The 19,217-nt window shown below is 32.4% G+C and overlaps 1 long non-coding RNA gene across 1 annotated transcript in view; it reads left to right on the top strand.

Moving 5' to 3' along the window:
* The first annotated feature begins 432 nt into the window (after positions 1-432).
* LOC105475435 (uncharacterized) overlaps positions 433-19,217 on the top strand; it is a 248,925-nt gene continuing 230,140 nt past the window's right edge. The window contains exons 1-2 of the long non-coding RNA XR_011622018.1: positions 433-1,110; positions 3,884-3,937. This is a non-coding gene — a long non-coding RNA (uncharacterized lncRNA). The remainder of the gene's footprint in view (positions 1,111-3,883; positions 3,938-19,217) is intronic.

Here is a 19,217-nt window from a genome sequence, read left to right as displayed (position 1 = left end):
AATATGTAAAATATCACAATAACCCAAAGTCTGTGAGATAAAAAGTACAATATGTTAAAAGAAAAATATAATGGATGAGAAAAACGTCATATTAGACCCTGCAGAAGAAAAGATTTGTGAACTGGAAGACAGTAAGAGAAACTATCAACTGTCAAACTCATGAAGAAAACAGACAGAAAAATTTGACAGCATCAGTGAACCATTGGGCAATCTCAGGTAGCCAGAAGTACATGTAATTTATGACCACAAAGGAGAGAAGAAAAATGTAGAGAAAATATATTTAAAGAAACAATGGCTGAAATTGTCCAAATTGAATAAACACCATAAACTTACAGATCCAAACAACTAAATAAACCCTAGGAGAAGAACAAGAGGAGGAGGAAGAGGCGGAGGAGGAGGTGGGAGGAGGAAGAAGGGGAGGAGGAGATCAAAGGCATATCATAATCAAATTGCTTAAAATCAGCTACAAAAAATAAAAGTACTGATAAAAATTAAAAACTAAGAAACAAAAGAAAGACAGCTAATTTCTCATTATAAAGGATACAGCTAGAAAACAGTGAAAAATTATCTTCAAAGTATTGAAAGAAAAAATAATCAACTCAGCAAAAGTATATGTCAAAAATGAAGGTGAAATGAAGACCATTTTGGATATATAAAAGCTGACGAATTTTGCAGGGGCCCTTGAAAACAGTATGCTGAGAATAGATAGGGCTCAAGGACAGTATCTCCAATTGAACTTTTAATGAACTCCCGTAGGCGCCAAGAAGGCGGACAAATAAGGAAGAGCATAGAGACAAGGAACTAAGCAGAAGGTTACATCTGGGTAAAGAAAGTTTGTTTTGCATTGTGTTCTTTCTGCTGACGTGGGGTTTATGGAGTATAAATAAAGTGAGGCGGAGGCTCTGGGTGCGGCCGCCATGTTCTCTGTTTGTCTTTGTTTTTTGTGTCTGTTCATTCTCCACCACCCCCGGCACGGTCCTCAATAGAATTTCATCACTAGCAGATTTGTACTATAGGAAATGTTAAAGGAAATCCTTTAGAAAAAGGAAAATATCAGATGGAATTCTGGATTTAAGTGAAGGAGTGAAGAGAACCAGAAACAATAAATATGTGAGTAAAAACAAGGTATACCTTTACTTATTATTAAACAAATCTTTTTAAGTTATATGTGTGTTTAAAGCAAAGACAGTACATTGTATTTGAGAACTTATAAGCCAAGATAAAATGTATGATAGCAATCATGCAAAAACTGAAAGAGAAAAAATTGAAAGGGAACTATAGTAAGATTCTCATATGATAGATGCATAGGCATAGTATTGCTTGACAGTAGATTTTAATAAGTTAAACGTATACTTCATAAGCCCTAAATTAAGCACTAAAATAGAAAAATGGGAGGAGCTTATAACTATTAAGTCAATAATAGAGTTAAAATGATATCATAAAATTAACTAATTAATTCAAAAGTATCAGAAAAAAGGATAAAAAACAAGAAATATATAGAAAAAATATCAACAAGGTAGACTTTAACACAATATAATCATATTAAATAGAAGTAATCTAAAAATTATAATTAAAAGACATTGTCAATATAATTTTAAAAATAAGGTCTAAATACATGAAGTTCATAAGAGACTGATTTAAAAATTAAGAATAAATATGCTGAAAATAAAAGTATTGAAAAGATATACCATGTTAAAATAAAAAAAAGAAAGATGGAATGGCTATACTCATATCATACAAAGCATATTTCAGACTACATATTATTACAAGGAATAGAGAACATAACTATGATAAACGTTTATAAACCATCTAATAGAGGTCCAATATACGCAAAGCAAAACCTCACAAAGGGAATTAGACAAATCCCCCAACAGTAGTTGCAAATTTTACCACCTTTCTCTTCATTATTGATAGAACAAGTAGACACAAAGTTAATATTTGTAAAAGACCTGAACAACATTACCAAACAATTATAATTTCTAGAATATGCTACCCAATGTAAGCAGGGTATATATTATTTAAATGTGAATATAAAACATTTATAGATAGCTAAGATTCTGGGCCATAAAATTTGTGATACATTTTAAGGGATTTATTTTATGCAGGGCATATTCTGTCACTATAATACAATTAAACAAAAAATTCATAAGAAAAATATACTAAAAATATCCTGTTCTTTCTGTTTACTTGTTCTTTCAATCAGAGAGAAAAGGATGGTAAATTTTTCAACTGTTTTGGGGGATTTGCCTATTTGTCTTTAGAGATCTATTAGTTTTTGCTTTGTGAATACTGGGAAATATCTGGTAAATCTCAAAATACTTTAAAACTAAATAAGATACTACCTTTTTTTTCTTTTTTCTTTTTTGAGACAGAGTTTTGCTCTGTCACCCAAGCTGGAGTACAGTGGCACTATCTCAGCTCACTGCAGCCTCTGCCTCCTGGGTTCAAGTGATTCTCCTGCCTCAGCCTCCTGAGTAGCTGGCATTACAGGCGTCTGCCACCACACCTGGCTAATTTTTGTGTTTTTAGTAGAGACAGGGGTTTCACTATATTGACCAGGCTGACCTCGAACTCCTGACCTCAAGTGATCCGCCCAACTCAGCCGACCAAAGTGCTGGGATTATAGGCGCGAGCACTGTGCCCAGCCAAAAACTAGGTAATATACTTCTAAATAACCCCAAAGTTAAAGAATTTAGAGAGGGAGGAAGAAGAAAGAATTTTTAAATAAGCAAATAAAAAAATACAATGTTATAATATGTGAGATATATCAAAAGCAGTACTTAGAGGGAAATTTATCACACTAAATACTTCAACTACTCTATTGTGGAAATAGAAAATGAAGAGCAAATAAAATTCAAAAGGAGAGAATAAAATAATAAAGATAACAGGAAAAACCAATAACATAGGAAAGAAAAATATCAGTAGAGAAATTCAATAGAGACAATTTCTGGTTCTTTAAAAATATAAACAAAAGCCCTCGATATTAAAAGGAAAAAAGTAAAATTCTTACTACTTGCAGATGGCATATTTATCTACGCAGGCAATTTCATGGACTCTACTAGAAATCTTGTAGCAAGTTTATCAAGTTTGTATAGCACAGGATAATTAAAAGTATTGTGTGTAAACAATAAAAATTAGATATTGAACTTAAATTTTAAAAATCACAATAGCATAAAATAGTCAGTACTTTGTGGTATATCTTATACATGATGTGCAACACCTACATGGTAAAACTTACTAAGTATTGCTGAGAATAAAGAATATCTAAATAAAGAGATACACTATATTCATTAACTGGAAGATTTAATATTAAGATGTTAATTTTCTCCAAATTGGTCTACAGATTTAAATTAATTCCAATAAAAATTTCGTTTTTAGTAGAAATTGGCAAGCTGATTCTATTCATATGGAAATGCAAATATTCTGGAATAGCTAATACAACTTTTAAAAAGAGTGAAGCTGTAAGATCTGAAACCAATTATCATTAAAAGCTGTAGTAATCAAAGTATGGTTCCCAACAAGATGGAAAAATTGACAAATGAAACAATAGAGGGTCTGGAAATAGTTCCACCTGTAGGAAGACCCATACTTATGTGATAACTGATTTTTCGTAAAGATGTGAAGACAATTTAGTGGGGAAACTGTTTGGGAATAGTCAGTGATATGGTTCAGCTGTGTCCCCACCTGAATCTCATCTTGAATTATCGCTCTCATAATTTCCACCTGTTGTGGGAGGGACCTGGTGGGAGATAATTGAATCATAGGGGCGGTTTCCCTGATACTGTTCTCCTGGTAGTCAATAAGTCTCATGAGATCTGAAGGTATTATAATGGATTTCCCTTTTCTCTTGGCTCTTATTTTCTCTCGCCTGCTGCCATGTAAGATGTGCTTCTTGCCTTCAACCATGATCGTGAGGCCTCCCCAGCCGCGTGGAACTGTGAGTCCATTAAACCTCTTTTTCTTCATAAATGATCCAGTCTCTGGTATATCTTTATGAGCAGCATGAAAATAGACTAATACAGTCAGCTTTAAGTGTCTCTGGCTGTGGTTTTCCAGTCACTTTTACTAGTTTTGCCATATCTCCCTGATTTCTTATCATGGAGTGCCATGGAGCATGATCCTCAGATCATAGTTTCTATTCACACTCATTCCCTTATTTCATCCGATCTCATCACTTAAAATTTTATTCATCCACCAGAGTGACTCTCAAATGTATACTTCTTGCATTGCCTGAAACTTCATCTCCAGACACAAATATTTACTGAACAACTTCAGTTTAATGACTGATAGGTTTTATCAGTGTAACAAATCTCAAACCAAATGCCTGCTTATGCTCCTAAAACTGTATTCTCTACAGTTTTTTACAACCCTAATTAATACTGTATTCCAAATGTATATCCACTGGAATATACTATCCATGAGGGCATGTGTTATTGATATATCTCAGTATCTAAAAAGAGTATGGCAACAATATTTATTGAATGAAAATTTGGCTCAATATAATATTTCTTCAGTCTTTATCCAATTCTCACTAAATCTGTCAGAGAATTCAGAAACATTATAAGCATAGGGAAGCTCTGATTTGTCTCTGCATTAAATTTGTATTGTAAAATACTTATTACATATATTATTACAGGGTTGTTTTGTATAATACATGTATTCTTAATATCAGTTAGTGGTTTAATGATTACTGGAGATGTAATACAATTAAGGTTGGCTGCATTAAAGCTCTAACATTATTCATTGCTATTTACCTGCACATTAAAAAATTAATAAAACATCATTTCTAACATTAGAGAAATAATAATTGTTCACATGGAACATAAATACTATTGTTCTAAATAAGTATTTAAAAACGGTTGCTCATTCATCTGGTAAAAACCTTTTTTTTTTTTTTGGTAAAAGCTGATGCTATTTTGTTAACATTTACTTTTTTATTCATATATATGTAAGGGGCGCAAGTGACATCCGCTTTTTAATGACAAAATAATGCCATCTTGAATATTTCAAATCCCTTTTCTCAGGAATTTGAAAATTACACTTCAGATGTAACGTAAGCATTTAAGACTGCAATGTAATGTAGTCATGCAGACTGTGTCAAGCTATTTTGAGAGGAAAAATTCTGTTTTAATGTTTTTTAAGATACATTATTTTTTGCAGGTTTAGCCTGCAACATAAATAAGCCTGGGTTTATTTGACTTCGTGAATCACGGATAGCAAAGACAAATAAATCTTCTATATGTGAAAACTTTTGAAAAAATTTCCTTCACTGCATTAGAATTTGACTTGTATGGAATACAAAGAAATATTTAATTAAATATAGGCAGGATATAACGAAACAGAACATACAAATTTTAGTCTTGTCACTTTTACTTCACAATCTTAGGATATTACATCTGCCAAAGGTTAAAATTAGATCTCTGGTGATTTAGATAACAATAACTTCTATCTAACTGAGGAACAAATGCCCTGAGAAGTTATCTGAATGATTTCTTAAGTAGAAAGTACAATTATTTTGAGAGTTTGAATGAAACAGTAAAGATGCTCTATTCCAAATTTAACAAATTCACAAAGCACCCGTCAGAACAGAGTAGTTTTTATTCTAAAAGTTAGTTATAGAAATAAAGAAATTTACCAAAAAGGCTAGATTCTGAGTTTATAGTATTTGAAGATTTTCAGGAGGAGAGAAAAAATAAAGAATAACATTCTTTCTATTTTTAACCTCATTTCATGAGTAGAATGAGAAACTTTCTGAGATGCTTTTAGTTATTAAAAAATTTAAATATTTGCTGTTATAAGCTGTAGAAAATTTCTTAAGAAGATGTGTCCAATTTATGTACTGTGTAGGGGTTTTCCTTTGTTTTTATATCATGTTGTTAATGCCATTTTTATGAGGGTGTACAGAGAAGAGTTGGCTGGTTAAAAGTTTAGTCATAAATTGTCTACATTTTACTCATTTTCTTACAAGGTTATAATTGACACAAATTGTACTGGCTCTATTTTCTTGATGCAAATTATATAACATCCTCAACCAAAACTTCTTTATATTTCTAGATACGCTCCTGTAGAATATCTACTAGGGAGGAGCATCTGTGTGTAACTGACAAGAGTTTAGCATGATCATACTTTTCAGACATTTTCTGATTTACACTTCATTCTTTGAGGATATTATCGAGGACATTCTCATGCACCAAATGAATCTTTCACGCATTTATTTCTTCCAGTAGCTTATTTTCTCCAAATTCTGTTTCTCTTATTAAATATAATTAAATAAAATTAAGATAATTTACATGAACAATCTTAGATGTCAGGTATTAGACACAATAACCAACATCAAATGATCACTTCTTTTACAGTTCAAGATAATAAAAAAAAGTTACTTAAACACCCCATCTATTTATTTCTCTACAAAATTAGTCCCTACAAAGTAGCATTTTTACAATTAGGTAAGTTTGACATATATATACAACCAAGAAACCACTGCGGTAATCAGGAGAATGAACCTACCCATTATCCCCACAAGTCTCTTTGGCCCCTTCTTGAGCATAGTTTTTATGTATTTGGCATTAATATATCTTCTTTGGTAAGTATCATTTCAAAATTTCTATCGGAGGCTGATGGGAGAATCACTTGAGCCCTGGAGTTAGAGGTTACAATGAGCTAGGATCACACTAATGCACTCTAGCCTGGGTGACAGAGTGAGACACTGTCTCTAATACAATAAAATAAATACTTGTTATGCACTGAATCTTACTCAAATTTGTGTCGCTATTTTCTTCAATTAATCTGTCTTTCTTTATATCAACATGACACTGGGCTGATTATTGTAGCTTCTTAGTACATCTTGAAATCAGTGCTATCCAATAACTTTCTCTGTCACAGTTACTCTGTCAACTCTAGGTCCTTTGCATTTCATTAAAAGTTTAGAATCGTTTTATCAATTTCTACAAAAGTGTCTATTGGGATTTATACTGGGATAACATTCAACCTGTTAAGCAAATTGGAGGTGAATTTAAATTTACATATTATAGAGTTCTCTGACTTATAGGCATAGTATATATCTCCATTTATTTAGTCTTCCATTTCTCTCTGTAATAATGTAGTTTACAATCTGTGGATCTTGCTCATTTCCAATTACTGGAATTACTTGTTTATGGTTTTATGTTCAATACAAACTTCTGAAAATGCAGATTAGAATATTTGTATGTTCTTTTGTTTTTTCTCTGCATTACTTTTTTACCTTCAAGATCATCTGTTTTGTCTGTTCATACAATGGCATTGCTATCTTTTTTTTTTTTTTAATTGATTGTATCTGATATGGAATCCCTGATGTTGAAGGAGCTAAGAATATCCTTCACATATGTCCCAAATACCCACAAATATGTAACTCTGGTATATTGACTATTTTGTGTTAAAAGCAATTGAAAAATAACAGGTATAAGATAACTTTGACCTTCTTACTAGTTCTTTAAAGCATGAGGTATAACTCCCATATGAAAGTTGTTCTCCCTATACTACAAAGAAAGTAACTTATCTTCTAGCCTTACCACTTAAACTAGTTACTTTTTCACAACTTACTACTCTTAGTCCAATACAATATCTAAGCATTAAACTCTTTCGAGTCTGCATTTTCTTACGTGGACTTTCATGTCACGTAAAACTAATATTAAATAAATGTGTATGTTTTTCTTCTGTTATGTTTCCTGTCAATTTGTCAGTCCTAGTTAAAAACACCCAGAAGGTAGAGGTAAAATTTTGCCTCTTCTACAATATGTATAGAGTATTTATCCATGGCAAGAATCATATGAAGAGATTTCTAGGATGCTACAAAGGTAATCAGACTGGATATTTAGATAGACAGAAAGGCTTCCCTTCTTAATATGTGCAAAGCATTTAGACAAGTTGATTTCTTTCCTAACTGAGGTAAAGACAGCTTTCTGATACAAAATGCTGCCCTTTAAGACACTTTACTCATCTATGTTTATAAAGATTTAACACTAATCTCATTAAGAATCTCCACCTGTCAGCTTCATGGTTCTCAAAATTGGCTTTTATTGATAACACCTGGAAAGTTTAAAAATTACTGATGCCTGGGTCTCACCCCCAGTGTTTCTTATTCATTTGAATTTTGGCTGAGAATCATTGATCCAGAGGAATATCCTGGGTTTTCCTCACTTGTTAATTCAGCCTGCAATTTCTACCCTAAACAAATGCCTTGACTCTTCATTGTTTGAGATTAATGAAACAGCCCAGATGCTCCAGAATTTTTAATTAATCATCACAATCATCTCATGGCTCACCAATAACTCCCACCACCTCTTGATGTAGAGCCAAGGGCTGGAATTTTAAAATCTGAATGTACATTGAATTGACCTGGGTAAATTTTAAGTACCACTGTGAAGAAATGATCTGGAAAATTATTTGGAAGTTTTCAAACTACAAAATTAAAGAGATATGGTACTGTTCAGTTGATCCATAAGTAAGTTTAGTGGATTGATTCTTTTGAGGAATTTGTCCATCTCATCAAAATTGTCAAAATTTGAAGCATACATTTTTGTGATTGTATTTATTTGCTATTTATTTTGCTATAAATGTCTATATTATACTTTAAATGATTGTAGAGTTTTCAGTGAATGTAAAATCTTTATTTCTTGACATTGGTGACTTTTGCCTTGTCTTTTTTTATTGTGATGTTTTATCACTTTTCTTCTTTTTCAAAGGATCAGATCTTGATTATATTGATTTTCTCTATTCTTTAGATTTCTTTCATATGCATAGAGTTATTCATTTTTTTTCTTCCTACTGTTCACTTTGGATTAGATTTGTTATTGTTTTGAAAGTTTTCTAAGCTAAAACCCTAGAAACTGATTTGAGGCCTTTCTTATTTACTAATATATGCACAACATAAATATTTGATGTTGTTTCCTTTAAGCACTATGTTAATTGCATCCCACATATTTGAATAAGTTATGCTTAATTTTCATTCAATTTAAATGTTTTCTATTTTTTGTTTTGATGCTTTTGTGAATCATAAGTTATCTGGAAGTGTTTAATTTCAAAATGTTTGTTAATATTCTAGCTATATTTCTGCTTTTGATTTCTAATTTAATTCTGCTATGGTTGGATAGTATGTCTTGTATTATTTTGGGGAATTTTTTTTGATCACCCAGAATATTGTCTGTTTGTGTTTATGTTGCATGTGCTATTGAGAAAATATCTATTTTACTTGTTATTGTGCACAGGGTTATTAATTATCTATTAAGTCTGTTTTTGGTTGTATTATTCAGGCCTTTAAATCGTTGCTGATTTTATACCTACATTTCCTATTACCATGGTAGAAGAGTTGCAGCTCCAATGATAATTGCATTTTTAATGTCTCCTTTGAGTTCTGCCAAGTTTGTGTGTGTGTGTATGAATTTAAAGCTCTATTTAGATCCATACACTTCACAATTGTTACATGTTCATGGTATAATATTTCTTTATCATGATGCGATGTTTCTCTTTATTTCTGGTGTTTTTTAAATTCTGAAATCTATTTTGCCTTGTATTCATATAGTCACTTCATTTTTAATTTTTTACTTGTTTTCTTTAAATTTAAAGTAATTTCTTCTATCGAGTATATAGTTGAGTCTCGGTATTTCATAAAAATTTGAAATTTTGTATTTAGATCAATTACATTCAATGCAGTCATTGTTGGATTCAAATCTATTTGTTCTATAATTTCTCTAATACATTTTCCTTTTATTCCACCTGGTTTTGATTTTTTTATATATTTACATTTACACTCTATTATGGTCACTATATTTCTTTTTTATATTTTAATGGTTATGTTTAACATATTAAGTAATATTGACTAATTTTTGGCTCTCCTCAAACAAAATTATACTTTATATGTAGTATAAGAATCCTACATCAGTAAGCAAATACTTTTTCCCCAATTTTTTTTGTAACTTTTTGTAAAATATTTTAATTTGGAATGATATATACTCACATTTTTCCTCCTAATTTTTCTATAGTCAGAAAATAATTGCTTGGTGAAAAAAAGTGATAAAAAAACAAGTCTAACATGTTTACATTGGTTTTAAGTGTTTGTGAAGATCTTCATTTCTTTATGTAGATGTTGTTAATAATAATCCTATGCCTGAATTTTATTTCCTGAATAGCAATACTGCTAGTAACTATCTATACTAGAAAGTTTTGTTTGTCTGAAATTGATATTATGACTCCTTCGTTTTTTAATATTTTCACAGAATAGAGAATTCTAAGTGGGTAGATTTTTAAAGTAATGATGTCACTTCATTGTCATCTGACGTATATTTTTAATATGACATCTGATAAAATTTTAATCACAGTTCTTCTGTATATTGTGTGCCTTTATCTCTGGTTGACTTCAATATTTTATCTTTATCTTTTGTGTTTGGAAATTATATATCGTGCATCTAGGGCTTTTAAATTTGGTGTGGGAGGGTGGTGTTATCTATCCTGATTAGGATCTCTGATATTCTTAGTTCCATAGATTAATATATTGTATTATTTTTGAAAAATTCCAAGCCATTATCTCATTTAATAGTTCTTATGACCTATTTTCTCTCTCTTCTCTCACGGAGAACAATTATACATATGCTAAACTATTTGATATTGTCTCCAACAACTCTTCAATGCTATTGTTTTTGGATTTTAAGATGTATTTTATCTATTATTTTTCAGTTTGTGTTTTAGTTTGGATAATTTCTACTGACCTATCCTTAGGTTTACTAATTTTCATGTTGTCTGTTTAAGTAACACAGTGAATCCTTTAAAGACATTGTTCATATCTATTAATGTGGAATTTTTTTCTAGCATTTTAACTTTATTTTTTTCTTATAGTTTCAATTTCCCATCTGTATTTTTATCTGTTCATACACATTGTACCTATTTCAATGTCTTAAATATGGTAATTATATTTTTTCTAAATTCTTTAGTAGTTCCAACAATTGGACCATATCTAAATCTGAATCTGTTAAGTACTTTGTCCCTTGTTGACGGGTCTTTTTTTTTCTTGCTTTCCTGCATGTCTAACAGGGTTTTGTTAAAACTTGGACATTGCATATTGGAATGTAGAGACCGAGGTAGTCTTTTAGTTGCTTGAGTATGGGCGTGACTTCTTGTCTCCTATGACTTTATCAGGGAATTGAATTTATGTAGCCAGAAGTTGACCTAAATTTGGGTGTTGCTATTACTTAGATTACCTTGGCATACCACTGTCTTTATAATTTACGAAGTTTTAACTAGTGCATAAAGTGAGGGCTGGATTGTTGAAGAGTTTTTCATGCTTTTCTGCCCTCAGCTTTAGGACTTTTCTCACTATTTTCTCAGAGTCTGTCTCCATGCTTTTGTTCTCCCCCCAGTAGAAGATTGTTAACACTTGGTAGCCTTTGTTAGAATGAGAATGTTCTTTGCTGTGATCCAGAGGCGGACATAGGCAGTCTCTGGGTTTCTAGTTCTTTGGAGTAGGGCTTTCACAGTTTCCCCTAATGGGAAGTGTTCTTCTGTGGTCTGGACAAGGGTGGTTCCATGACCCTGTTTCATCAGGATATGGCATGCCACTTCCTCTTCTCCTGGCCACAGTGGGTCTTACCACCTGTCTTGGGATATAGCAGATTTGTTTTCCTTTCCATAGCAGATTAATGGTTTTATTCTGTGGAAGTAGTAATCTAGGAAGGACTTTCAGCAGGGCTTTATTCCTTTCTTGAGTAGTGACCACTCCCTTTCCCACAATCCAGCATCACTGATAGAGACTTTGTCCATTACCCACCTGCCCATATTCTTTTTCCTAAGTACTCAATGGTATTTCGTGGAGAAGAGCCCGTGATTGGGTTAATAATTACACTTTCGTATTCAGATACAAGTGTTTCCGTGCTACCACACTAATTCACACTTGACTTTTAGCAATTTGTTAAAAAAAATAGATGAATTCTTAACTTCTGGCGTGGCGGCCTAGTCTTCCTCCCATTCTTTACTCTATATGAGTCTATGTTAATGTGCTGTCTCTTCTTGGAGGAGCTTGTGTTTCCTTAGATTTTAAGCTAATTGGTTGACCTGCAATCTCAGCTCTCAGAAAGACTCCAAAAAGTTATGATTTTATATATTACCGAGGTTTTTCTTTTTTATATTCGGAGCAATATTTTCTGCTTTCTATAACTTAAGTGGAAGCCAGAAGTCTGTACCTGACTTTTCATATTATGCTTTCTCTATCTTTCATATTCAACTCTGCAACTATGGTATCAATTTAGTATCATCTCAATGTCCACACCAAACACTCAGGAATTTTGTCTAAATTTAGTGTCTGAGGATCCTACTTATTCTAAATGAGAAGTAAGAAAGTGGTTGATCTGACTAATTCAGTAAAATTCAAAAATGATTCCCAATTTCATGTCATATTCTTTTCTTTGAGATCTGACTGTACCATTTTTCATTACCAGTCTAAATCTACTTGAGTAAAAGTAAGTCATAGACATTTTACAATATTTTAAAACCCATCAGTCTTTTTTCCATAACCATACATGAATTGATGTATTACTTTTTAGGTTCTGAAAACTAAGGAAACTTCAGTTAGCAACCCTCCAAAGCTTATCTGTTCTCCTGCTCAAAAGAAAAAAAAAATAATAATCACTTCTCATATTACATCATTTGCCTAGTTTCTTTCCCCCCCGCCCCCTTGCATGAGCTGAGTCACCCTATGTACGGTTTCTATAATTGAAAATGAGCCTAGAGACTGTTAACATTCAAGTCTTTTGAACAATATCTGGAGGATAGAAGAATGGATGCAAAAATCATTTAAAATTCACCACTATGTTTAATTAAACTTATTTAACTTGCAGGCTCAACAAATGAACCAAGCTAGATGAAATGAATTTTTGTTAGTGTTTTTAACATGATCCTAGATACTAATTGAAGGTATATACACAGATTGAAAATTGATGAGGCATATGCTGTGGCTGTACTTGTGGCACCAGAGGACTGTGACCTCTCTAATGATGGTGAAATGTACAAAGGTTATAGAGGACTTTTTCTAACTTCCTTAGGAAATTTTTCTAACTTCCTAAGAGATTTGCTTAGACTTTTCCTTGGCTTAATAGTCATATTTTTGAAAGCTAAATTGTCTGACACAAGCAGAAGTTAAGTTCTCATTAGAACAACCATTCAGTATCAGCGTATGCTGCTTTGCATTTGATTATCATGCTTATTTTCTCCGATTAAAAATGATTCATATGTTGGAGTTGAACACAAAAATCCTAGAGCAAGGGCATGACATTAGGCAAATGTTAAACTTCTGTTCTGTAGATGAAGATTACTCTTCCTCAGCAGCATCAACAAACATGCTGATTTATTGCCAGTTGCGTAAACATAAATGTTTTAAACATGCTAACTTAATCACATAATGTTAAGTGTCTCTGCAATGATGCTTACAAAAGTACTGCAAAGTCTCATTACCAAGGAATATTAAGACACATTCAATATTCTCTTCTAGTTGGAATTACTTTATAATAACACAGTACTTATTTCAGGCATTTCATCAAGGATGGAAAAGTATTTTACTGATTGTGAAACTTTCTGTGTCTTTGTAAAAATTAGAATTTAGAGTAAAATCTCATTAATCCAAACATCAGTATTTCAGAATGTACCAAAATTTAGACAAGTATTAAAATGAAAATAGACTTATATTCTCTATAAAGAAACTGTGTGATATACAAATGTATAATATAATGAAAGAGCTAGTTGGGAAGATACACTTTAAACACCCTAAACTTCCTCAGGAAATCAGTTTTAATTCAAAGTCATTTGTTTTTCAGTTATTTTTATCCGCTTATTATGGCTCACTCTTGGAGATTTATCATGTTCTTTTAATCAAATTTTGCAGATAATTGATAATGTGGTATAATCAAATATGTTTTTCTTTATAATAAACCATATTTTAACCCTCCTGTAATATACATTTTTCTTCCAAACTTGTGACAATTAGAGTCATGATTACATATTAAAAATATTAATTTTTAAATTATATATATGGTGTACTTTATAGGAATATGTAATTTCTCCCCACTATGTTACAAACCAAGTTATCAGAATCCTTCTTTTGTTGCCCAGGCTAGAGTGCAGTGGCTCAATCCCTGCTCACTGCAACCTCTGCCTCCTGGGTTCAAGTGATTCTCCTGCTTCAGCCTCCTGAGTAGCTGGGATTACAGGTGTGTGACACCATGCCAGCTAATTTTTTTGTTTGTTTTTGTATTTTTAGTAGAGACAGGGTTTCAACATGTTGGTCAAGCTGGTCTTGAACTCCTGACCTTGTGACCCTTCTGCCTTGGCCTACCAAAGTGCTGGGATTATAGGTGTGCAGAATTCTTTAGTTCATGTATATAGTCCTTTGTTTTTGTAGAGTCACTTGCAGTTGCTTTGCATTTTACATGCACTCTTATGAGTGAGTTTTCCATCTTCATTGTAATAGATTCAAGTTGTGGAAAATGCAGATGTTGTATTAGAACACATTTACCATGCCCTATATTTCTAGGTTAGTATTCAGCTACATTGACATATCTGGCCTCTTTTCCCATTCAATTAATCATGTAATTGGTGAGTATGGCAAAGATTCTCCATACAATATTCCCTTTCTTATTTTTAGTATCAAATATAAAATTTATTCTGAGCTTCCATGTGTCTAACTAAAGACTCTGTTGACTAGTTTTCATTGCAGCTAGTTGTGGCCATGTGACTAAGTTTTCACTGATGAGAAGGAAAAATGTTGTATGGTGTTTAAAGAAGTCCCATTAAAAGGAAAGATGAGTTCTTTCATTTATCTTTCCTGCTGGCTGAATGCATATGAAATGGTGCTCCTGCAGTCACCTTGGACCAGGAAGTGACTTTTTCAGGATGGCAGAACAGCAAGTTAAACCGAGTCTAGCACTCATAGAATGCATACATCCAAACTGTCATGACATGGGCTCTATCTTATTTACTCGTTGTTATTTTGGCTTTTTTCAGTGTCAAGCAGTCAGACATAAACTAATTGATACCCTGACTTGGAGAGAAGTTACAGAGCATATTTGGCTCAGCCTTTCTTCTCTCTGTTCCAGATCCTTAGAATTGTCTGCCCAAAGAGTGGCTGCACTCAGAACCGATTGCTTAAGGGTAGCTTGCAGATGTCAGCTGGGTTGGAAAGAAGGAGTAAATCTACCTAATTATGTATTAAAAAACTAGAAAGCACAATTGGCTGCAGACTCTAAAGCAGCTTCTGCAAATAGCTTTATCATTAATAAAGGTCATTTCTTTATCTCCATCTGCCTGACTTGTGTATCAGTTATGTTGATGTTACTGACATGATGGTCATTGGGAATCAATGAAAATAATCATATAACTATATACAATGGTGTACAATTGAGTCTCAAGGAAAAGTAGCCTCAATCCATAGTGTATGCTGACTTTCGTGGTTGACATATTCCTCCCTTGGCCAATTTCAAGTTATAAATGTAATATCACTGATCAAAGTAAGACAAAGAAGTACAGAAGTACACCATTATGTAGTATTTCTGCCATACAGATGCAACATCTGTAATTCTCAAGCATATATGTAATTTATGACTGTTAAAATAATCAGGAAATGATCTTTTAATATCAATTATTTTTAAAGTTAGTAAAATTTACGTATATTTGTATAATTTAACTTTTAATGATAGTTGTATTTAACAATACTTTTTAAATTCTGAACTTAGTAATCATCATTTACATGTCAGTATACGCTGGCTCTTACACTCACACACACCACCAAATGAATATGTATACTCATTCAGGAATGAAAATGATCATTATTCATGAAAATTCTGTACCTAAATCTTGCATTTGAATGCCATATTCATAATAAATTATTATAGTAATACAATAATACTTTGTTTCTACATTGCAATTAATACTAGTCAAAAGCTGGTAAATCAATGACATGTACATGCAAGTTGTATGGAATTTTATATTAATTTTCAACATGAGAAAAGTGGAATGACATTCTCTGCTTATCTCTTGGGATGTTATAGTCCTAGTCTTCAGTGATTACCTTTGATAACTTTCTAGGATAATTTCACATATTAACTCCATAAATATGGAATATCAGGTATGAAAAATAAGATTTCACGTATTAGTCTGTGATGATTAAAATACCTGTTTCATTAAATTACATTGATTTACATTTTAGTATTTAAAAAGTAAGCACTATTGTTTCAGTTAGTCTGTATTCACCTTTCATATTTTATATAAAGTTCCCAGAAGTGGACTAACAATGAAATGGAGTTTTTGCTCCTTTGAGAAAACTTTTCTATACTCATTTGATATTATTTAGCTACAGTGAGACTGACTTTATGTGTAAAAACACATGAACAGTGTTACATTGAAGTTGCCATTTAAGAATTAATAAGATGGCATATGTGAAGCTGCTAGAATAATCATCAGTACATACCAAGATCTTCATGTTTGATCATTTTCACTCTTACCTGACTCTTTCAGTGCCAAATTAGAAGTTAGGGTTGGCATTAGAGGAGGTTAGATTTCAGGAAAAGAGCTTACTTAAGATTGAAATTAAGACATTGTACGTATGTTGACATACTTTGAGTCATATCCAAGGAGAACCACATGTCAGAAGAATGAGGGATCTGAATAACAGCAAAAAGTAAATGGCAAACAGTAAAGAAAGTCAAGGGTTTTTAGATTCAAAGTTGAGGAATGTGTGAAATGATCAAAAGGCCAACTGTATCTAGTGTCTAAAAGATAAACAACAGCATCAGAGTTCTGAAATGCTAAGACTGTTAGCTTTGCCACTTCGAGTCATTAAAGAAAAATGAACAATTTTGGTAAGATTTTTGGCAGACACTGACACTTAAAATTATCAGAGAACGTTTTTGGACAACTAACATGAACGTAAACAATAAAAATCAAACTTAGTACAAATAAAGCTATAGAAAATATCAGAATTTGGAAATTGATATTTCATACCAGACTCTTCCTTGACTAACCATATGATTTCTCAGCTAGTATTTAAACTCTGTCATAATCTGTATCTGACTTCAATTCTTATAGCTGTTCCTCTCAAGATCTTAGATCAAAAGTGTATCTTACATGAATATTTAAGCTATTATTGGTATGTGCTTTATAATATCTGGTTACGTTGTTGGAGACAGCAGCGTCAGTATGGTGAGAAATATGGTTCTTGTATTTATCCCTTTTTGTTCAAATGAGCTATTTCTCTATAAATAGTTGATTTTACAAAATGGAAAATATTATCAAGAGACTAAGTAGATGCTCATAGTATGTATTTATTATCCTGACAGTTGGCTACCTTTGTCAATGTTTCATTCAGAGCTGCCAGCCTGCCACTCACGAGGGACCCTGTTTTCACTGATGCAGTTTGAGTCCAGACTAAAAGCTGTGAAATGAAAAACAAAAACAAAAAATAATACTTTTCAGTTTTGTTTTGAAGAATATAAGTCTTTACTAATTGGAGGGCTTTAACTGGTCTCTCTATATGTAGAACATGGTACTTGTGGCTGACTTACAGAAGAAATTACTCATAGAAAGCATCACACATGTGTATGTGCACACACACAAACACACACACACACACACACACACACACACACAAAAAGATCCAGCCTTCAAGGTTAGGTTGGTAAACTGGTGTCTCCAGAGGCCTTTATTCAATAAGAAATTAATGACCTTCCATAGTACTACTAGTCTTTCTCTCCCTACATAATTACTGAATTCAGTAACTGGTATAGAATTCGCTTTTGCTTATTAGAACTTAGTGTTTAGTTTAGATATCAGATGTTATTCTCATTATTATATTTGCATATCCAAGTGCAATATCTTTCCTATAGAAAATTTACTTAAGTTTCACATGAAAGTAGACAAGAGAAGCATAATTATCCTATACATAAGGTAAAAAAAAAATTATAGCAAAAATTATGATTTTAATTATATTAACATAGGTAAATATGCTAAATAAAATTAAGTACTGAGTTTAAATATCAACTTGGGCCAATTATCTAAAACTTATTTCTCTGATTCTTCCTTGGAAAAAATAAAACAAAGCAAAATATAAAACTACCAAGTTTATCTGGACTGTATTTTCATTTCGCCCCTACCCATAACTAAAGAACTAAAATTATCATTAAATAAAAGTACCATTATGATTAGTAAAAATATTGCTACTCTGTGGCTTGTTCTTTATCCACGGAGCTGTTGGCAGGACCTTGGCACAAGGAACAGAATAATCTAAAAAGTTAGTCAGAGCCTCGAGCAGGATTCTGGTCCTTCTTACATCATGTCCCAGAGCCCTTACTGGACTTCTCTCAAAAATGCTGATACCTGCTGAAATTCTAGTGCATCAAAAAGATGGGGCCTGTCCTCATATGCAGACACTTAGATATTCAGGCTGTCTATTGCTGTGTAACAACTGACAACAAAACTTAGGGCTTAAAACAGATACCATGCTCTTATACTTCACAGATTTGTGGGTCAGGAATTTGGGACCTGGCTCAACCTTATGATGCTTTTCTTCTTTGTGATATAGACTGAGAACACTGGATAAAATACAGCTGGCAGAGTTGTACAATACAACCCTGTGAGCTGTATTTATCCAGAGTTTATCTGAAATATTCAGTGTGGCTTCACAGGCACATTATCTGGCTCCTTCTCTTGGAGGCTCAGAGTTCAAATAATAACCTAGTCTACTTGTTCTCGGGTTTTATTTCCTGGATTGCGAGCATCGGCATCACCTGGAAACTTATGAGGCATGTATATTCTCTGGATATACTCCAGATAAGAAATTCTAGTGATTGTGTTATAACAAGACCCCTCCAGGTGTTTCTGAGGCACAGTAAAATTGCTTGGTACTTACCCACATCTCTACCCCCTTAAATTTTCTGCATTGACCCTGGAGGGGGTAGCATTGTAAGGAATTATAAGGATTTAGGAAGATTATCCCAAGTTATTACAAGGTTTGATTTATCAAAAATTAAATAAAAATTTGTATCCTGCTGTTACTTTTAATTACAAGTGTTCTAATATATTTAAATAATGATGAAAGAGAATAAAAATAAATTTAACTGAAACATTTTCCTCAGTTTTATTATATTTTTTTCTGAGGATTCCTGTCAATTTAGTTTGTTTCCAGAACATCTTTTTGCACTTGGAAGGCA

The sequence above is a fragment of the Macaca nemestrina genome, chromosome 4, assembly GCF_043159975.1.
Source record: "Macaca nemestrina isolate mMacNem1 chromosome 4, mMacNem.hap1, whole genome shotgun sequence".
Classification (NCBI taxonomy): Eukaryota; Metazoa; Chordata; class Mammalia; order Primates; family Cercopithecidae; genus Macaca; species Macaca nemestrina.
The sequence above is the reverse complement of the archived record's forward strand: the minus strand, read 5'-3'. Positions and strand labels throughout refer to the sequence as shown.